General features: G+C 42.7%; 1 pseudogene; it reads left to right on the top strand.

Moving 5' to 3' along the window:
* Positions 1-21167, top strand: part of LOC115142316 (tRNA (guanine-N(7)-)-methyltransferase B-like) — a 29925-nt pseudogene that overhangs the window by 869 nt on the left and 7889 nt on the right.

Raw genomic sequence — 21167 nt, 5'->3', positions numbered from 1 at the left:
TGTAGGCAGCAGCCTTTCTGTGCTAGTGATGGCTGTTTAACAGTCTGATGGCCTTGAGATAGAAGCTGTTTTTTCAGTCTCTCAGTCCCAGCTTTGATGCGCTTGTACTGACCTTGCCTTCTGGATGGTAGCAGGGTGAACAGGCAGTGGCTCAGGTGGTTGTTGTCCTTGATGATCTTTTTGGTCTTCCTGTGACATTGGGTGCTATATGTGTCCTGGAGGGCAGGTAGTTTGCCCCCGGTGATGCGTTGTGCAGACCGCACCACCCTCTGGATAGACCTGCGGTTGCTTGGCGGTGCAGTTGCCACACCAGGCGGTGATACAGCTCAACGGGATGCTCTCAATTATGCATCTGAAATATTTGGTAAGGGTTTTTGGTGACAAGCCAAATTTATTCAGCCTCCTGAGGTTGGAGAGGCGCTGTTGCACCTTTTCACTACACTGTCTGTGTGGGTGGACCATTTCAGTTTGTCAGTGATATGGAACTTAACCGAGGAACTTAACTTTCCACCTTCTCCACTGCTGTCCCGTCGATGTGGATAGTAAGGGTGCTCCCTCTGCTTTTTCCTGAAGTCCAGGATCATCTCTTTTGTTTTGTTGACGTTGAGTGAGAGGTTATTTTCCTGACACCACACTCCCTCACCTCCTCCCTGTAGGCTGTCTCGTCGTTGTTGGTAATCAAGCCTACTACTCTTGTGCTGTCTGCAAACTTGATGATTGAGTTAGAGGCGTGCCTGGCCACGCAGCTGTGGGTGAACAGACTACAGTAGGGGGCTAGCACACACATTCTTTGCGGCCCCAGTGTTGAAGATCAGCGATGTGGAAATGTTATTTCCTACCTTCACCACCTGTGAGTGGCCCGTCAGGAATTCCAGGACCCAATTGCACAGGGCAGGGCTGCCATCCAGGGCCTCAAACTTAGTGATGAAATTGGAGGGCACTATGGTGTTAAATGCTGAGATATAGTCAATGAACAGCATTCTTACGTAGGTATTCCTGTTGTCCAGACGGGACAGAGCAGTGGGGCGGTAAGAAAATTGAAGTGAGTCTAGGGTGACAGGTAAGGTGGAGGTGATATGATCCTTGACAAGTCTCTCAAAGCACTTCATGATGACAGAAGAGAGTGCTACGTGGTGATGGTCATTTAGTTCAGTTACCTTTGCACTCTTGGGTACAGGAACAATGGTGGCCATCTTGAAGCAAGTGGGGACAACAGACTGGGATAGAGAGAGATTGAATCCCTATCCCTTCCCTATCAAATCTAAAAATATCAAATAGAAAACCGAAGAAAATTAACAATAATGACAAATGGTTTGATGAAGAATGCAAAAATCTAAGAAAGAAATTGAGAAACCTGTCCAACCAAAAACATAGAGACCCGGAAAACCTGAGTCTACGCCTTCACTATGGTGAATCACTAAAACAATACAGAAATACACTACGGAAAAAGAAGGAACAGCATGTCAGAAATCAGCTCAATGCAATTGAAGAATCCATAGACTCTAACCACTTCTGGGAAAATTGGAAAACACTAAACAAACAACAACACGAAGAATTATCTATCCAAAATGGAGATGTATGGGTAAACCACTTCTCCAATCTTTTTGGTTCTATAACAAAGAACAAAGAGCAAACACATATACATGATCAAATACAGATCTTAGAATCAACTATTAAAGACTACCAGAACTCACTGGATTCTCCAATTACATTGAATGAGTTACAGGACAAAATAAAAACCCTTCAACCCAAAAAGGCCTGTGGTGTCGATGGTATCCTCAATGAAATGATCAAATATACAGACAACAAATTCCAATTGGCTATACTAAAACTCTTTAACATCATACTTAGCTCTGGCATCTTCCCCAATATTTGGAACCAAGGACTGATCACCCCAATCCACAAAAGTGGAGACAAATTTGACCCCAATAACTACCGTGGAATATGTGTCAACAGTAACCTTGGGAAAATCCTCTGCATTATTATTAACAGCAGACTCGTACATTTCCTCAATGAAAACAATGTACTGAGCAAATGTCAAATTGGCTTTTTACCAAATTACCGTACAACAGACCATGTATTCACCCTGCACACCCTAATTGACAACCAAACAAACCAAAACAAAGGCAAAGTCTTCTCATGCTTTGTTGATTTCAAAAAAGCCTTCGACTCAATCTGGCATGAGGGTCTGCTATACAAACTGATGGAAAGTGGTGTTGGGGGTAAAACATACGACATTATAAAATCCATGTACACAAACAACAAGTGTGCGGTTAAAATTGGCAAAAAACACACACATTTCTTCACATAGGGTCGTGGGTTAGACAGGGATGCAGCTTAAGCCCCACCCTCTTCAACATATATATCAACGAATTGGCACGGGCACTAGAAAAGTCTGCAGCACCCGGCCTCCCCTGCTAGAATCCGAAGTCAAATGTCTGCTGTTTGCTGATGATCTGGTGCTTCTGTCACCAACCAAGGAGGGCCTACAGCAGCACCTAGATCTTATGCACAGATTCTGTCAGACCTGGGCCCTGACAGTAAATCTCAGTAAGACCAAAATAATGGTGTTCCAAAAAGGTCCAGTCACCAGGACCACAAATACAAATTCCATCTAGACACTGTTGCCCTAGAGCACACAAAACTATACATACCTTGGCCTAAACATCAGCGCCACAGGTAACTTCCACAAAGCTGTGAACGATCTGAGAGACAAGGCAAGAAGGGCATTCTATGCCATCAAAAGAAACATAAATTTCAACATACCAATTAGGATTTGGCTAAAAATACTTGAATCAGTCATAGAGCCCATTGCCCTTTATGGTTGTGAGGTCTGGGGTCCGCTCACCAACCAAGACTTCACAAAATGGGACAAACACCAAATTGAGACTCTGCACGCAGAATTCTGCAAAAATATCCTCCGTGTACAACGTAAAACACCAAATAATGCATGCAGAGCAGAATTAGGCCGATACCCACTAATGATCAAAATCCAGAAAAGAGCCGTTAAATTCTACAACCACCTAAAAGGAAGCGATTCACAAACCTTCCATAACAAAGCCATCACCTACAGAGAGATGAACCTGGAGAAGAGTCCCCTAAGCAAGCTGGTCCTGGGGCTCTGTTCACAAACACAAACACACCCTACAGAGCCCCAGGACAACAGCACAATTAGACCCAACCAAATCATGAGAAAACAAAAAGATAATTACTTAACACATTGGAAAGAATTAACAAAAAAACAGAGCAAACTAGAATGCTATTTGGCCCTACACAGAGAGTACACAGCGGCAGAATACCTGACCACTGTGACTGACCCAAAATTAAGGAAAGCTTTGACTATGTACAGACTCAGTGAGCATAGCCTTGCTATTGAGAAAGGCCGCCGTAGGCAGACATGGCTCTCAAGAGAAGACAGGCTATGTGCTCACTGCCCACAAAATGAGGTGGAAACTGAGCTGCACTTCCTAACCTCCTGCCCAATGTATGACCATATTAGAGAGACATATTTCCCCAGATTACACAGATCCACAAAGAATTCGAAAACAAATCCAATTTTGAAAAACTCCCATATCTTTTGGGTGAAATTCCACAGTGTGCCATCACAGCAGCAATATTTGTGACCTGTTGCCACGAGAAAAGGGCAACCAGTGAAGAACAAACACCATTGTAAATACAACCCATATTTATGCTTATTCATTTTATCTTGTGTCCTTTAACTATTTGTACATTGTATATATATATATAATATGACATTTGTAATGTCTTTACTGTTTTGAAACTTCTGTATGTGTAATGTTTACTGTTAATTTTTGTTGTTTTTCACTTTATATATTCACTTTGTATGTTGTCTACCTCACTTGCTTTGGCAATGTTAACACATGTTTCCCATGCCAATAAAGCCCTTGAATTGAATTGAATTGAATTGAATATGTCCATAAACACACCAGCCAGCTGGTCTGCACATGCTCTGAGGACGCGGCTAGGGAAGCTGTCTGGCCAGGCAGGGTTGCGAGGGTTAACACGTTTAAATGTCTTACTCACGTCGTCCACGGAGAAGGAGAGCCCACAATCCTTGGTAGTGGGCCATGTCGATGGCACTTTATTATCCTCAAAGCGGGCAAAGGTGTTTAGTTTGTCTGGAAGCAAGATGTCGGTGTCTGCGACGTGGCTGGTTTTCCTTTTGTAGTCCATGATTGTCTGTAGACCCTGCCACATACATCGTGTGTCTGAGCCGTTGAATTGCGACTCCACTTTCTCTATACTGACAGTTTGCTTGTTTGATTGCCTTGGGGAGTGAATGACTACTCTGTTTGTATTCTGCCATATTCCCAGTCACCTTGCCAAGGTTAAATACGGTGGTACGCACTTTCAGTTTTGTGCGAATGCTGCCATCTATCCACAGTTTCTGGTTAGGGTAGGTTTTAATATTCAGTGGTTACAACATCTGCTATACACTTCCTTATGAACTCACACACCCAATCCGCATATAAGTCGATATTATTCTCTGAGGCTACCCGGAAATGATCCCAATCCACGTGATCAAAACAATTTTGAAGCATGGATTCCTATTGGTCAGACCAGGGTTGAATAGTCCTTAGCACAGGTACTTCCTGTTTGAATTTCTGCCTAAAGGAAGGGAGGAGCTAAATGGAGTCGTGGTCAGATTTGCCGAAAGGAGGACGGGGGAGGGCCTTGTATGCATCGTGGAAGTTAAAGTAACAATGGTCCAGTGTTTTTCCAGCGCGAGTGTTACAGTCGATATGCTGATAGTATTTAGGTAGCCTTTTCCTCAAATGTTCTTTATTAAAATCCCCAGCTACAATAAATGCAGCCTCAGGATATATGGTTTCCAGTTTGCATCCAGTTCCTTGAGGGCCGTCTTGGTTTCGGCTTGAGGGGGGATATACATGGGTGTGACAATAACCAAAGAGAATTCTCTTGGGAGATAACACGGTTGAGGAATTCTAGGTCAGGTGAACAAAAAGACTTGAGTTCCTGCATGTTGTTACAATTACACCATGAGTCGTTATCAGGAAACAAACACCCCTGCCCTTCTTCTTCCCGGAGAGATGTTTATTCCTGTCGGCGCGATGCACTGCAAATCCAGGTGGCTGTACCGACTCCGACAGTATATCCTGAGAAAGCCATGTTTCCATGAAACAGTATGTTACAATCCCTGATGTCTCTCCGGAAAGCAACCCTTGCCCTGATTTCATCAACTTTGTTATCTAGGGACTGGACATTAGCGAGTAATATACTCGGAAGCGGTGGGTGGTGTGCGCACCTCCGAAGTCTGACTAGAAGACCGCTCCAACTCCCTCTCCCTGAGGTGGCTTTGTTTTGGGTTGGTGTCTGGAACCAGCTCAAATGCCTTGGGGGGTGCGGACAAAGGATGTTAGCCCAGAAAATGGGGCGGCAGGTAGCCTAGTGGTTAGAGCGTTGGACTAGTAACCGAAAGGTTGGAAGATCGAGTCCCCGAGCTGACAAGGTTAAAATCTGTTGTTCTGCCCCAGAACAAGGCAGTTAACCCATTGTCATTGAAAATAAGAATTTGTTCTTAACTGACTTTCCTAGTTACATAAAGGTAAAAAAATACAAAAAAATAATACATAAAAAAACAAAATACTGCAAAAGTTTCTTAAGGACTAGAAGCGAGGTAGCCCTCTGTCTCACTACAGGTGTCAAGCTTATGGGCATGTGGCAGCAGTGTGTAGGAGGGAGGTTCCTAGGTGTGAGAAGTGTGCAGAAGGGCATGAGACAAAATAATGTGTAGCATTGGGGAACGTAGTGGAATGTGTTCATTGTAGGGATGCCCATGGGGCTGGGGATCAAACATGTCCTGTGCGAGAGAGGCAGGTTGAGGTTTCCAGGGTTAGAGTAGTGCAGAAGTCGTCCTATGCTGAGGCAGTGAAGAAAGGAGAGGTGGGAGGGATCCTGAGAGGAGTGGTGTGAGTAGTAGATCTGTACCTGTACAGAGGGATAGAAACATATCACTTGTTGGCCTGTCTGTCTATTTTCCTGGATTAACCAAAAGGATGATCTTGTACAGTATTGTCGCTGTATTGAATGAGTCTTGTATATCGATTTAATGCAAGGAAAGCATTCAGAATCAGAATAGGGCTTTCAATATTCAGTATCCTCTCCTTTTCCACAGCCATAGTAGACTCTATTTTAGTGGTATTTCCCACTCTGTATTAGCCACCTGTGTCCGGTAGTTATCCCTGCTCTTCCCAAACCAACTGATCCTGGGCCTGGAGATCTGTGTCAGATTACGTCCAAGACCGTATCCGCTCCCTGCGTGCTTCAGCTACGGGAACGTTGCCTGCTTACGGTGCAACACCATGAGGTACCTGCCCAACTTCTTCTCCAAGGGACAGGTATTTAACTGTTTTTCTCTCCCCTGTTCCACATTTTTGTCTCCTTTTCCCCTCTTTCTTTTTTTGTGTGAAGTGTATTCTAACAATTTAAAAAAATGGTTTTTATACACTTCAATGTTGATGATGAGGTAGCCAAAGACAGTCTAAGGTTGTCACCCACATAACACTTCTACCTTGTATTTATCGTGGTTATATTTATTTGTAGACACGTCTGTCAAACATCCCACCTCTAAATAATACAGCACTTGATCACTTCAGCAAGTTTTCTAAATGTTTTGTTTCCTGGTGATGCTCAAATTCAAATGGTGTTTGCTACAATTTTGTACAGCTTTCTGACCATTGGGCATTGAGGTTATGTGAAGTTATCCACCTTAGGAAGGACACGTTATTTAATCATTACTATCAACCACAATATAAATATTTCTGTATATCACAAAATAGGGGATACAAACAGAGTGAAAGAGGCGAAGTGAGACGGGTAACTCGGCCCAAAATGTTTTCTCCAGCAGGTGGCGTTTTTCTCTCTTTTTTCCGCTTACCGTGGAGGTCAATGAGAGTGTTGAATTTGGTCCCAAAAAATGTAACGGCTTATTTGCTACGTGATTTTTATTTGGTTGAATAGAAGTTTTGTAATGCTTAGGTTGTACCGATATAAGTAGGACACTTGACATCCCGGGAAAAAACACTTTATATCGGAGTTGTGCTATCTGGTGTCCTTGGGATGTCCCTACCCTAATCTGTAACTCCAACTTGCTACTTTAACCATTTTCAATTTCAACTTCAATGGGGTAGGGACGTCCCAAGGATCCCGGATAGCACACGCGTAGCTGCCCTCTCATTCATTGTTAGAGTGGCCAATGGACTATCTGGTCAATATAATGGAACATCTGTGATATAAAATATGTTCATAACCTTTCAGTGAGTAAAATCACCCTGTCTATATCAGGTAGTTTACAACCCTCTAGTAGCAACAATAGGAAGTGTTTGATCAGAACCAACAATAGGAAGTGTTGGATCAGCACCAACAATAGGAAGTGTTTGAGAAGCACCAACAATAGGAAGTGTTTGAGAAGCACCAACAATAGGAAGTGTTTGATCAGAACCAACAATAGGAAGTGTTTTATCAGAACCAACAATAGGAAGTGTTTGAGAAGCACCAACAATAGGAAGTGTTTGAGAAGCACCAACAATAGGAAATGTTTGAGAAGCACCAACAATAGGAAGTGTTTGAGAAACACCAACAATAGGAAGTGTTTGAGAAGCACCAACAATAGGAAGTGTTTTATCAGAACCAACAATAGGAAGTGTTTGAGAAGCATCAACAATAGGAAGTGTTTGAGAAGCACCAACAATAGGAAGTGTTGGATCAGCACCAACAATAGGAAGTGTTTGAGAAACACCAACAATAGGAAGTGTTTGAGAAGCACCAACAATAGGAAGTGTTTGATCAGCACCAACCGGGACCAATGTGACCAGTACAGCAGCTTGGTTTTTATCTCTATAACCGGAGAGTAACAATAGATAATGATTTCTAACCCTTATGTCACAACACAGAGATTTTAGCCTTTTGTGGAGCGATGGGTGACGATGCTTCGTGGGTGACTGTTGTTGATGTGTGCAGAGGGTCCCTGGTTCTCGCCCGGGTATGGGCGAGGGGACGGTCTAAAGTTATACTGTTACAGCTGCTTATTACAGAAAGGAGGAAATCAAACTTCACACTTATTATTCCTGGCATGAATTCACACTTCATCCTTAATTATTATAACGTTTACCATCCTAACATACACGCTTCAACCTTTACGAACTACACCCGATGAAAACATGAAAACTTAGCTAACACAGCGCTGGATTGCCTTCCCTCCAAAAGTGTGTTGCTACAATAAGGATCCCCGTTACAACAGTATTAGCTACGTAGTTCCGCTTGTCTTGTCATTTCCCCCGCACAGCGGACACGTAAACAATTCAAACAAAAGACAACGACATAGACTTACAGGTTAACTGTCAGTTACAGGTAGCGCAGCTCTTTATTATTTATATATTTCTCCCCATCTTAGCTACTGTTGTATCAATATGTTTTGACCAATCCAGGGTTACTCCAAGCAGTTTAGTCACCTCAACTTGCTCAATTTCCACATTATGTATTACAATATTTAGTTGGGGTTTAGGGTTTAGTAAATGATTTGTCCCAAATACAATGCTTTTAGTTTTTTCAAAAATATTTAGGACTAACTTAATCCTTTCCACCCACTCTGAAACTAACTGCAACTCTCTAAGTGTTGCAGTCATTTCAGTCGCCGTAGTAGCTGACATGTATAGAGCTGAGTCATCCTCATACATAGAAACTCTGGCTTTACTCAAAGCCAGTGGCATGTCATTAGTAAAGATTGGAAATAGTAATGGGCCTAGACAGCTGCCCTGGGGAATTCCTGATTCTACCTGGATTATGTTGGAACGACTTCCATTAAAGAACACCCTCTGTGTTCTGTTAGACAGGTAACTCTTTATCCACAATATAGCAAGGGGTGTACAGCAGAAAACTATAATCAATAATGTCAAAAGCCACAATGAAGTCTAACAAACAGCCCACACAATCGTTTTATCATCACTTTCTCTAAGCCAATCAGTCGTCATTTGTGTAAGTTCTGTGCTTGTTGAATGTCCTTCCCTATAAGCGTACTGAAAGTTTGTCAATTTGTTTCCTAAAAAATGTCAGTGTATCTGGTCAAACACATTTTTTTCCAAAAGTTTACTAAGGGTTGGTAACAGGCTGATTGTTTGGCTATTTGAGCCAGTAAAGAGAGCTTTACTATTCTTGGGTAGCGGAATTGATGTTTGCTTCCCTCCAAGTCTGGGGGCACACACATTCTAGTAGGCTTAAATTGAAAATACGGCAAATAGGAGTGGTTATATTGTCCGCTATTATCCTCAGTCATTTTCCATCCAAATTGTCAGACCACAGTGGCTTGTCAGACCACAGTGACACCAATAATTTTCTCACCTCTTCCACACTCACTTTACAGAAAGCAAAATTACAATGTTTGTCTTTCATCATTTGGTCAGATATACTTGGATGTGTAGTGTCAGCGTCATGCCTAAGTTTGCTAATCTTGCCAATGAAAAAATTATGAATGTAGTTGTCAATAACAGTTGGTTTTGTGATGAATGAGCCATCTGATTCAATGTATGATGGAGCTGAGTTTGCCTTTTTTTCCTAAATTTAATTTAAGGTGCTCCAAAGCTTTTTTACTATCATTCTTTGACATGTATCTTTGTTTCATAGTGTAGTGTCTTCTTCTTTTTCAGTTTAGTCACATGATTTCTCAATTTGCAATACGTTTGCCAATTGGTTGTGTAGCCAGACTTATGTGCCATTGCTTTTGCCACTCACCCATACAATTTTTCAATTCCTCATCAATCCACATAGATTTAACTGTTTTTACTGTCATTTTCCTAATAGGTGCATACTTATTATTAACTGGAATAAGCAATTTCATAAATGTGTCAGGTGCAGTGTCTGTTTGCTCCTCTTTACACACAAACAAATATTTTTTACATCAACAACATAGGGCGAGTAACCTAAATTAGATTGAATCAAACTTTAGGAATTTAAAAATGCAACACATTTTACAGGGAAAACCAATCAAGTGGAAAAAGTAAAAGCTAACAAGAAATTATAATACGTCTCGTTTTCTTTCAACTTCTTGCATTGGAGCAAAGCTCCTAGGCTGAATTTGAACAGATGTGTTGACATGATGACATATGAAAAGAGACGGAGTAGGCAGTGGACATTTCACTCATGACATGCTATAGTGTATTGCTGTCCTAAGAGGGAGTCATTCTGGATGTGGGCTCCTGGGGCTGACAACTGAAAGCAATGCAAAAAGTGTCTGTCGACTTGACTTGCTCACAAGTGTTAATAAAGTTTCAGAGCACCACAAATATCCAGACAATGATGTCATTAAGACCTGCCCATTTTGTGCCGAGGATTAGGTGCTTTGGAAAAACACACAGAGCGACTAACACACACATAAATATACTTTCAGTCATACGGACACACATTAACGGGAGCCCCTGAGTGATATTTGTGCACCCACACGCATGATGTAAGTGTGGGTATAAACGGCGCTATACTCCCCAATATGTCGTTGTTCTTTTTTTCCTCTGTGCCAGAGCACTTAATTAAAGTGTGAAGTTTTTTCTATCTTGTGAAGTGTGGCCCAGTCGAAACCCCCCTGGGGCAACGGCCGTCCCCCATGATTATCCCCCTGTTTTTCTGTCTTTAGTTATTTCAACTAATAAAAGAGTGAACTGGAACAGTTTTACTAATAGTAGTAAGTTGTGTACACCTTGTTAAAGGTAGAGACCAGAGGGACTTTATCTTAATAAAAATCACTTAGAGAATTTCCACCTTTACATCTGACAACTAACACCAAAATATTTTGAGAACTACATAGCGCTAAGTCATTTCACAAAAATAATAATACTTGATAGACTGGTTTGAATAATAACCACATTGATACACTGGTTTGATACAAGATAATATTTAGTGGCATAGTTTTCTTGCTTTCACAGTAAAAGAAGTACCAGAGGAAGTAACGGCAGGAGGAATTTGTTTCATAGGTCCGTGGCCTCAGTCTGTCTGGTCATGTCTGCGTTGTGATCTATTTGTTTTGTTGATTTCTCTCCTCAGATCAGTAAGATGTTTCTCCTGGTCCTGAGCCGCACTTCAAGAAGACCCAAGCGCAAGTAGCCGATGTCAGTCCCACACTGTTGGCGGAGTACACCTACACACTGAAGGAAGGGGTAAGGATAGAGCACAGCCTATGGGGGGGGGTTCATCAAGGGAACCCAAAGTCTGCGGATGGAGAGGACAATGGGAGGCTTGTGCATGTAGGATTTTAATCTGTTCACATGCGCGTGGGTGTGTCTGTAGGCGCTAACTGCACACTCAGCAGCACTGACACAGAGCCCATGCCAGACCCTGATCTCTTCTGGGGGGGAGGAGAGAAGAGCGGTCTTGTGAATTTTCCACTATGGCGGTTTAGACTGCAAAATCGATCTGCCCAGAACACACATGCGCACACCTCCGCCACACACACCCTCCCCCCGCCTCCACACCTCCCCATTTCCTGGCGTGAACACAACAGCTGCTATGCTAATCTGTGCCATTGCTGAGTTTTCCAAGAAAGCCCTGTTCAAATGACACGATCTGTCTGCAATCCAATGTAAACTACAATGACACAGGTGATAAACCTCTATCTATGTTGGTTTTGGGCTATATCTGTCCTTTGGGGGGGGGGGGGGGGGGGGACCTTTGCTTTTCAAAGTATTTAAGGCCACCACACCAAGGCATGTTTTGTGAAAAATATTGAAAGATCATAGGAAAATGGGAGATCAGGGTCAAATGTAATAGTGCACACGGATTCATTAGTGCAACTTCTTATTGGACAGGTCCAGGTAGTCCCTCCGTGTTTCGGTTCACTATCTCGGCATGTAAAACTGGTGCTATGGCATTTTGCATCCTTTGTGCCAGGTTTGGCAATTTACCTATCTAACATCAGCTCACTTGCACTGAGGTGGGAGGGGTGGCAATATTTGAGTTATGTCTTTAAAAAGTAGCTCAAAAATGACTATCATTCTGCGCAAATAGTGAGATTTAAGACTCCCCAAAAGCATGTCTTAGCAGTAACGAGGTTGGTTATGGCATGGATTTTGACAGCAGAAGCTAAGCCTATCCAGCCCTGACCAAATCTGTATGCATTTTGCACACAACCTGCATGCATTTTGCGTACCATACACACAATTTGAGGTCAAAGTACACTGGTATGAACGTGGCAGAGAAATGACCCCTAAATTGAACCTAGAAAAATATGAAAGTGTAATTTAGACCAGCTCAATTTAATTTACGATCAAACATAAACTAATGTGTTGACTACATTGTTTGATATAATGTAAGACTCTATGCTACCCCCTACCCAACCTTAGGCCTACATCACTACCACCTTGTCAGAAATTTCTAGGTAAAGCCCTGATTGTACATTAAAACCTATTTATAGTTAGCTACTGAAGAGCAACTAATTACCAAGTACCCACAACAGTCTGGTGTCTGGAAAATAACCTCTCCCTCAACATCAACAAAATGAAGGAGCTGACCCTGGACTACAGGAGACAGCAGAGAGAGAACGTCCACATCTATGGGGCTGCAGTGGAAAGGGTCAAAAGTTTCACGTTTCTACATCACTGACAACCTGAAATGGTCCCTTCACACAAACAGCATGGTGAAGGCGGCGCACCAGCGCCTCTTCAACCTAAGGAGGCTGAAGAAATGTGTCCTCTCTTAAACTTCTAAAGATGCACCATTGAAAGCATCCTATTGGGCTGTATCACGGCCTGGTATGACAATTGCACCGTCCGCAACCACAGGGCTCTCCAGAGGGTGGTGCGGTCAGCCCAAAGCATCACCGTGGGCACACTGCTTGACCTCAAGGACATCTACAGCACCCGGTGTCACAGGAAGTCCAAGAAGATCAACGACCTCAGCCACCCGAGCCACGGCCTGTTCACCCCGCTACCATCTAGAAGGCGGAAACTGTACAGGTGCATCAAAGCTGGGACCGAGAGACTGAGAAACAGCTTCTATCTCCAGGCCATCAGACTGTTAAACAGTCACCACTAGCCTTAGTCACTGTTCTAGCTGGCTACCACCCAGCACAATATACTTTTCTATTCATATACTGTTCATACACATCATTAAATGTATAATATATTTCTATACGGTACCAGTCAAAAGTTTGGACACCGACTCATTCAATGGTTGTTGTTTAAAAATAAAAAAAATATTCTCCATTATAGAATAATAGTGAAGACATCCAAACTATGAAATAACAGATATGGAATTATGTAGTAACCAAGAAAGTGTTAAACAAATCAAAAATATATGTTAGATTATTCAAGGTAGCCATCCTTTGCTTTGACAGCTTTGCACACTTGTGGCATTCTCTCAACCCAGCTTCATGAGGAATGCTTTTCCAACCATCTTGAAGGAGTTCCCGCATATGCTGAGCACTTGTTGGCTGCTTTTCCATCACTCTGCGGTCCAACTCATCCCAAACCGTCTCAATTGGATTGAGGTTGGGTGATTGTGGAGCCCAGGTCATCTGATACACAGCACTCCATCACTCTCCTTCTTGCCTGGAGGTGTGTTTTGGGTCATTGTCCTGTTGAAATGATAGTCCCACTAAGCGCCAACCAGATGGGATGGCGTATCGCTGCAGAATGCTGTGGTAGCCATGCTGGTTAAGAGTGCCTTGAATTCCAAATAAATCAGTAATGAAGCAATGATGGACTGTAATTTCTCTTTGCTTATTTGAGCTCTTCTTGCCATAATATGGACTTGGTCTTTTACCACCCCTACCTTGTCACAACACGACTGATTGGCTCATACGCATTAAGAAGGAAAGAAATTCCACAAATATACTTTTAACAAGGCAATTGTTAATTGAAATGCATTCCAGGTGACTACCTCATGAAGCTTGTTGAGAGAACGCCAAGGGTGTGCAAATCTGTCATCAAGATAAAGGATGGCTACTTTGAAGAGTCTCAAATATAAAATATACCTTTTTGGTTACTACATGATTTCATAGTTTTGATGTCTTCACTATTATTCTACAATGTAGAAAATAGTGAAAATAAAGAAAAAGTCTTGAATGAGTAGGCGTGTCCAAACTTTTGACTGGTACTGTACATGAGATTATTTTTATTTGTCAAACGGCAGCCAAGCATCACTCATCATGTCACCAAAATAAAACCCTCACTATTTATTTGAAAGGAGCATCAAGCTCATCACTGTGCACATTCAATCTTCCTCTGAAGTTCATCATAAATTATTTAATCTGTAGCCTAATAGACTGCATACTTTCCCAAGTCGTATTGGGAGGACCATACAACATATCATCGCGTTATTTCCATATTTGCGCGTAAAGGTGTTTCCTCCACCATTTCTCGCATAATTCATTTTACAGACTCAAAGGTTCCACCTTGTCTAGCGTATTTTGTTTTGTCGACATTTGGAAAGTTTACTGACAAATTTACTGTTTCCAGTAAATATCCAATGTACTTTACTCGCATACAACTGTTTGATGGAAACCGGGTTACTGAAGGCAGTTTTTTTGGTCCTTACCAATGCATTCGCCAAGACTATCAATAAAGGGTTTGGCTCGTGAGACTGCTTTGAAATACATCTTAATCACCAACACTTTATTAAAAGATTCAGTTTGGGAGCAGCAAAACAGTGAGCGGACATCCCCTTTTTATCTGTATATTGTACATTATTTTAGCCGGCTATTTTGGATGTGCTTAAAACCCCCTCCATGTAGGCTACGTGTCCATATGCCCATCATTGAACCAGAGACGAGATGTTGCCGGTGACTCGTATTTTGAAATATTTAAGATATTTTTCTGTAACAATTGTTTCATCTGATAAAACTATATATTTTATTGTCACATACACCGGATAGGTGTGTGTTTTTCAGGGTCAACCATAGTAGTACCCCGCTCCTGGAGCAAATTGGGGTTAAGCTCAAGGGCACATCGACCGATTTTTAAAAAGAATTACAAAAATAAAAATTCACCTTGGGTATTCAAACCAGCAACCTTTCATTTACTGGCCCAACGCTCTTATCTGCTAGGCTACCTGTCACGTTCGTCGTATAGAGGAGACCAAGGTGCAGCGTGATATGAATACATTCTTCTTTAATGAAAGAAAGAACACTAAAAAAACTAACAAAACAACAAAACGAATGTGAAGCTATATAGAACAAGTGCTGACATGCAACTACAAATAGACAATAACCCACAAAACCAAAATGGAAAATGGCAACCTAAATAGGATCCCCAATCAGACCACCATAGACCTACATATACCTAGACATACCAAAACCCCATAGAATTACAAAAAACCCTAGACAAGACTAAACACACATACCACCCTCGTCACACCCTGACCTAACCAAAATAATAAAGAAAACAAAGATAACTAAGGTCAGGGCGTGACAGTATCCCCCCCCCCCCCCCCCCCCCACCCCCCCAAAGGTGCAGACTCCCGGCCGCAAACCTAAACCTATATGGGAGGGTCTGGGTGGGCATCTAACCTCGGTGGCTGCTCTGGTTCTGGACGCCGCCCCCCTTCTTTACCCTGAGTCCGCTCTTGTAGCACTGACCCGTGGATCATCATCGGAGGCTCTGGACTGCGGATCCTTGCCGTATACCCCGGGCTGGGGACCCTCGCTGCGTGGATCATCGCCGGATGTTCTGGACTGGGGACCGTCACTGGAGACCTCGGACTGGGAACCATCGCTGGAGACCCCGGACTGGGAACCATCGCTGGAGACCCCGGGCTGGGGACCGTCACTGGAGACCCCGGACTGGGGACCGTCACTGGGGACCGTCGTTGGAGGTTCCGGCCTGTGAACTGTTGCCGGAAGCTCTGGACTGGGTACTGTCGCCGGACGTTCTGTACTGAGCACTGTCGACGGACGCTCTGGACTGGGTACTGTTGCCGGACGCTCTGGACTGGGTACTGTCGCCGGACGCTCTGGACTGGGTACTGTCGCCGGACGCTCTGGAATTTTTTAGAATCTATGGGCTCCTTATCCCCTTTCAGGAACTAATAACTGTTTTTCTATATAGTAGGGACTTATTGTGTACACTCACAAGCCAATCTCAGGTTTTATTCCAATATTGGCATGGCGTATGCTTAACTGTACCTAACTAATATTCAAAATTAGTCTAGTAATTAAACTTTGAAGTAAATCCGTTGTTGCATTGAAGGCCTTAGTGAGAGATTGGATTCTTGAAGTCAGATCTCAATGACCATTCAGAATTAGAATATAGTAAATTAAGTTTTGATTAAGACTATTGTTGATGGTTAATGATAACTACTGATAGTTACTTCAAGGGGTCTCTCTATATCAAAACCCATAATGATTCTTTAGATTAAGTTGGATAGGACGACCAAATTTCTTAGAAATTAAATCAATTATTCCACTAATTAATCAGTAAATGATCTTGAATATTCATAGACAAAGTCACAACACTGTAATAAACAGTATCAAAATACAATGGACTAGGACGAGAATATTCCGTGCCCCCCAGCCGAATTGAAGTTGATGACAACACAAAGACAATAACGTACACAACTGCCGCATCAGTATTTAGCCATGGAACACGTTGATTGACCAGTGAATGGTCAAGCCCTTATCACACCTACCACTTTTTTTATTAATCAAAACCTAGCCTTTTCACACCACCGCCAGCTATTGCGCCAATAATTCCTGCTGTGAAAATAGCAAAAATATTTCCGACAAACTTCTGGACTTAGTGCAAGCGCTAAGATTTACCATTTGCATTAGGTTTGTTAAAGTAGACCCCAGTATCTGTCCCCTGTCTCAAACTAGATTGATACTTAAAGTACAGACCACAGTTGGTATGATGTTTGTGTGTGTCAGTCACCTGCTGCACTAGGTAGGAGCTTTAAGTGACTGTTCACTCTAAAATCAAAGTTTGTCAGATGTTTAGGTCTAAAAGTGGACCTAAAACCCAAATGAATGGAAAACATTTGGCACAGACTGAAATGAGGATCATATGGTGCTTGTTTTCCCCATTCCTGTGGAATTGAGTAATATATCTGTATCTAGAACAGATTATGTGGGACGTGGACTCATCTGAACATTAGTCTACTTTTGGGATCTGAAATGTTTTGACAAAGGCTTTCTGTTTACTGTTTATACTTATGAGGACATTGTTTAACTCATCTTATGGGATCTCCCAGGGTTTGGTGTACACCAACACAGACATGGAGGAGGTGCTTCACTGGATGATGAAACACTTCAGTGAGCATCCACTGTTCACACGGGTCCCCGACACAGAACTGGTATGATGACGCACACTTTGAACAGTCCTTCTCCACAATTCATAGAGATTCTGTTTTGACTGATGTGATACTGTATGTAATAATATTTGTCATATAGCAGCCAACCTTGAACCCCATATAAGTAAGCCATAGAGATTGAGCTTTGTTGGATGTGCTTCACAAATCTTCCTACCTTCCAATTTGGAAAACATTGTTAACATACTTGCCAGTATCCATACAGTTTGTTACCCAAATCTGATGAGTAGGAAACCTGGTAAGAGACAGTCAGCAAATATGAGTATGGTAGCTCTCTTCAAGATCCCTCAAAAGTGTCCCTTTGTTTTGCAGGTTGATGATGTCATCAGAGGAGGAGGGGGAGAAGGTGCAGAGGAACGGAAGGAAGAACTACCTGGCAGGTTTTCCGCAGAGTGGCATACTAAAATCCCAGTATTACAGATATCAGTTGTATGTGAGATGAACTGGAACTCTCTTTGCCTTGCTGATAGGAGCAGCAGCTCTCTCCTTGCAAGGACAACAAAATGGACGACCAAAACGACTGCTAGGTTTGCTCCAGGGGTGGAGCTTGGCCTGTCTGTCTTAAATGTAGTTTCTCCCTGAATGGTGGACAGGGTCTTCATTGGTCAAGGGTTTAAATGGCCAGACTGAAGCATTCCACCATGATCTTTTGTGAACTGGTGCCTGATTTGGAATTATCATGATTCACCGTTAGCTAATTTGACTGCTCTCTACGGCGTCCTGAGTTGGTGATAAATCTGCAATGAAGCTGTATTGATTCATTATACTTTCATGAAAGCCTTAATAAATATTTGTTTTGTCATGCCTTTTTTATTTGCATCTTTATTGTGGGATGCAATCACCTTTTCATACCCTCTGCCAAACCTTAACTGCTGCTTTTGGTTTCTGGTTGAGCCTCCAAGGCTTTCTTTGTTCCAGCTTGATAGGGGAAGTGTTGGTTTTGGCTTAGAGACACTAGTGTTGGAGAATCCCCCACCCCAAAAAAAGGGGAGAGAATAAGAATAATGGTCATAGATGGTATAGTTTGAGGAGGTTGACTAGGAGGGCTTCAGCTAAAACTTAAAAGGCTTTTTCATTATTGAAGATTTTTATTTCAAATCAAATCAAATCCAATTTATTTATATAGCCCTTCGTACATCAGCTGATATCTCAAAGTGCTGTACAGAAACCCAGCCTAAAACCCCAAACAGCAAGCAATGCAGGTGTAGAAGCACGGTGGCTAGGAAAAACTCCCTAGAAAGGCCAAAACCTAGGAAGAAACCTAGAGAGGAACCAGGCTATGTGGGGTGGCCAGTCCTCTTCCGGCTGTGCCGAGTGGAGATTATAACAGAACATGGCCAAGATGTTAAAATGTTCATAAATTACCAGCATGGTCGAATAATAATAAGGCAGAACAGTTGAAACTGGAGCAGCAGCACGGCCAGGTGGACTGGGGACAGCAAGGAGTCATCATGTCAGGTAGTCCTGGGGCATGGTCCTAGGGCTCAGGTCAGTTGAAACTGGAGCAGCAGCACGGCCAGGTGGACTGGGGACAGCAAGGAGTCATCATGTGAGGTAGTCCTGGGGCATGGTCCTAGGGCTCAGGTCCTCCGAGAGAGAGAAAGAAAGAGAGAAGGAGAGAATTAGAGAACGCACACTTAGATTCACACAGGACACTGAATAGGACAGGAGAAGTACTCCAGATATAACAAACTGACCCTAGCCCCCCGACACATAAACTACTGCAGCATAAATACTGGAGGCTGAGACAGGAGGGGACCGTATTTGTACCTTTTTATGTAACACATTCTTATTTTCAATAACTCTCTAACCACTAGGCTACCTGCTGCCCCAAGAATCTGAAAGCATTTGCCAAAAGTGCATTGACATCTGCATATCACAATGGATGATACAGCTAATGGGAGCCCAAAGTGTTTGCCACTGCACTCTGACAGCGGGAAGTACATTGAATGATGTGTGTTGTCTGTAAATGTGTGTACTTAGGACTGCACTTGCTGTCTGAGACCTACACAAATATGTTGGCTCTGTCCTGAGCAGGGAGAGAGGAGAATGGAGGCATCTGCCTGGAATAGTGGTTTTGTTCCAAATGGCACCCTAGTTCCTACAAAGTGCTCTACTTTTGACAAAAGTATTGCACTATATAGGAAATTGGGTGCCATTTGGGACACAACCACTATTCCAGGCAGATGCCTCCATCTAGGTTGACCTTTGGTCCTTTCAATCCACACTGTTATATTATTCCCGAATCGTGATCAAATGTGTTCATTCAGCACAATGTGGACCATATGGTTTGATTCATGTCTGTAGAAGTTCAGAAACGGGATGGTGCAGGTTTGAAATGTTCCCTTTTGTACAGCTGCAGGCAGTGTTGGCTAGAAACAGGACAGCACTCGCCTCAATAGTGGAACCCCACAGTCAGGAAACCAGCGATGGATACAGTCTGAAACCTTAGGATCTCTCTTACACACACACATACATACCGAGTTTTTAAAAAATCCCCCGAAACTCAAAAGGAACCATTGTCTGTTTGACAATCTGTTCATTGTGTATATTCGTTGGGGGCAAAGTCGGGCATGAGGGGTGAATGCCAGGAGGGCATGAGCACACCAGCTCTAAGCAAACAACGGAGACTCATCAGTAGAACTCTGCAAAAGTATGTAGTTGAAAGCACAGTGGGTCAGCATGATTATGTAGTTGAGTGTAAATGACTGTTTCTCAGCACTTTGGATGCCGTGCTGGGGGAAATGTCCTAACGATTTTAGCTAGGGAAATAGTAAACTGGTGGAGGCTCTATGTGCCATGGATCCCGAGAACCCAGACATTTTGGATGTGAACTAGGTCAGACCATTGTTGGATCTAAACTAAACCAGTGGAAGCAGAGTTTATTGTGGCTCTCACATTCTTGCGAAGTGAAATAGCAACAACAACAACATGGACCCCACTCAGTGTTTCTCAAAGATACTGTAGTATATTAACAAGCCAAGACACAGCCATGCTGTTTAGCATCAAGTTTGATAACAGAATGAATTTGCGTGCATTCCCATAATGTACTTTGACCTGACTAAGGTACAGCATCCTGCTCATACCAATATTACGATCAACCCTATAATGTAATACCATAATTAAACCATGTAGTTACTAATACACTCCATCCCCCTTTTGGTCTTGATAACAAATAATTCCCGGTAAATGCTTATACTGTACTGTAAATGATTAAAAGAGCATTTGTTTTAAACCTGTAACATTTCAATGTGTCATCAAAAAGGAACAGTTTGACAACATGTTTCTTTTTTACAACCTTATTTTCCACACATTTGTTTTCATCACAAGTCATTTCTTCAGTCTCTTATCAGTGTGTAAAAGTCTTTCATAACCGTGTGTGTTTCAGACTGTAACGCTGGTGTGGTCTGATGACCCTGTGAGACTGACGTGGACCTTTACCTGTACAGTGTCGTTGTGCCCCTGTTCGTTCTCACACATTTACCCCTGATCATCAGTTATGTCCGTTGTCAGTAGCAACTCGTGCTCTCAGCTGATCCCAGTGTCGTCGTAGACTGTCTGTGTTTCTGCTTATCACTATGTAATATACCGGACCTGTCTGTGTGACAAACCCAGGTATCCATCTCGGTCCTCCTCCCGTTGTATTTTGCAAGTACACGGCATCATCCACACTGAATTACCGTTCCACTGAACGTTGGTCATGGCAGAACTTTTGTCGGTACCTTATCCTGCGGACAGTTTTGGCTGTGCTGGTTTGATGAACTTCTGTCTGGTACGAACATGTCTGCTCAAGAACAGGTCAGCAGGTGTTTGTCCTGTTGTGCAGTTCGGTGTGGTGCGGT

This window comes from Oncorhynchus nerka, linkage group LG15, assembly GCF_034236695.1.
Source record: "Oncorhynchus nerka isolate Pitt River linkage group LG15, Oner_Uvic_2.0, whole genome shotgun sequence".
Classification (NCBI taxonomy): Eukaryota; Metazoa; Chordata; class Actinopteri; order Salmoniformes; family Salmonidae; genus Oncorhynchus; species Oncorhynchus nerka.
This window is presented reverse-complemented; position numbering and strand designations above follow the sequence as displayed.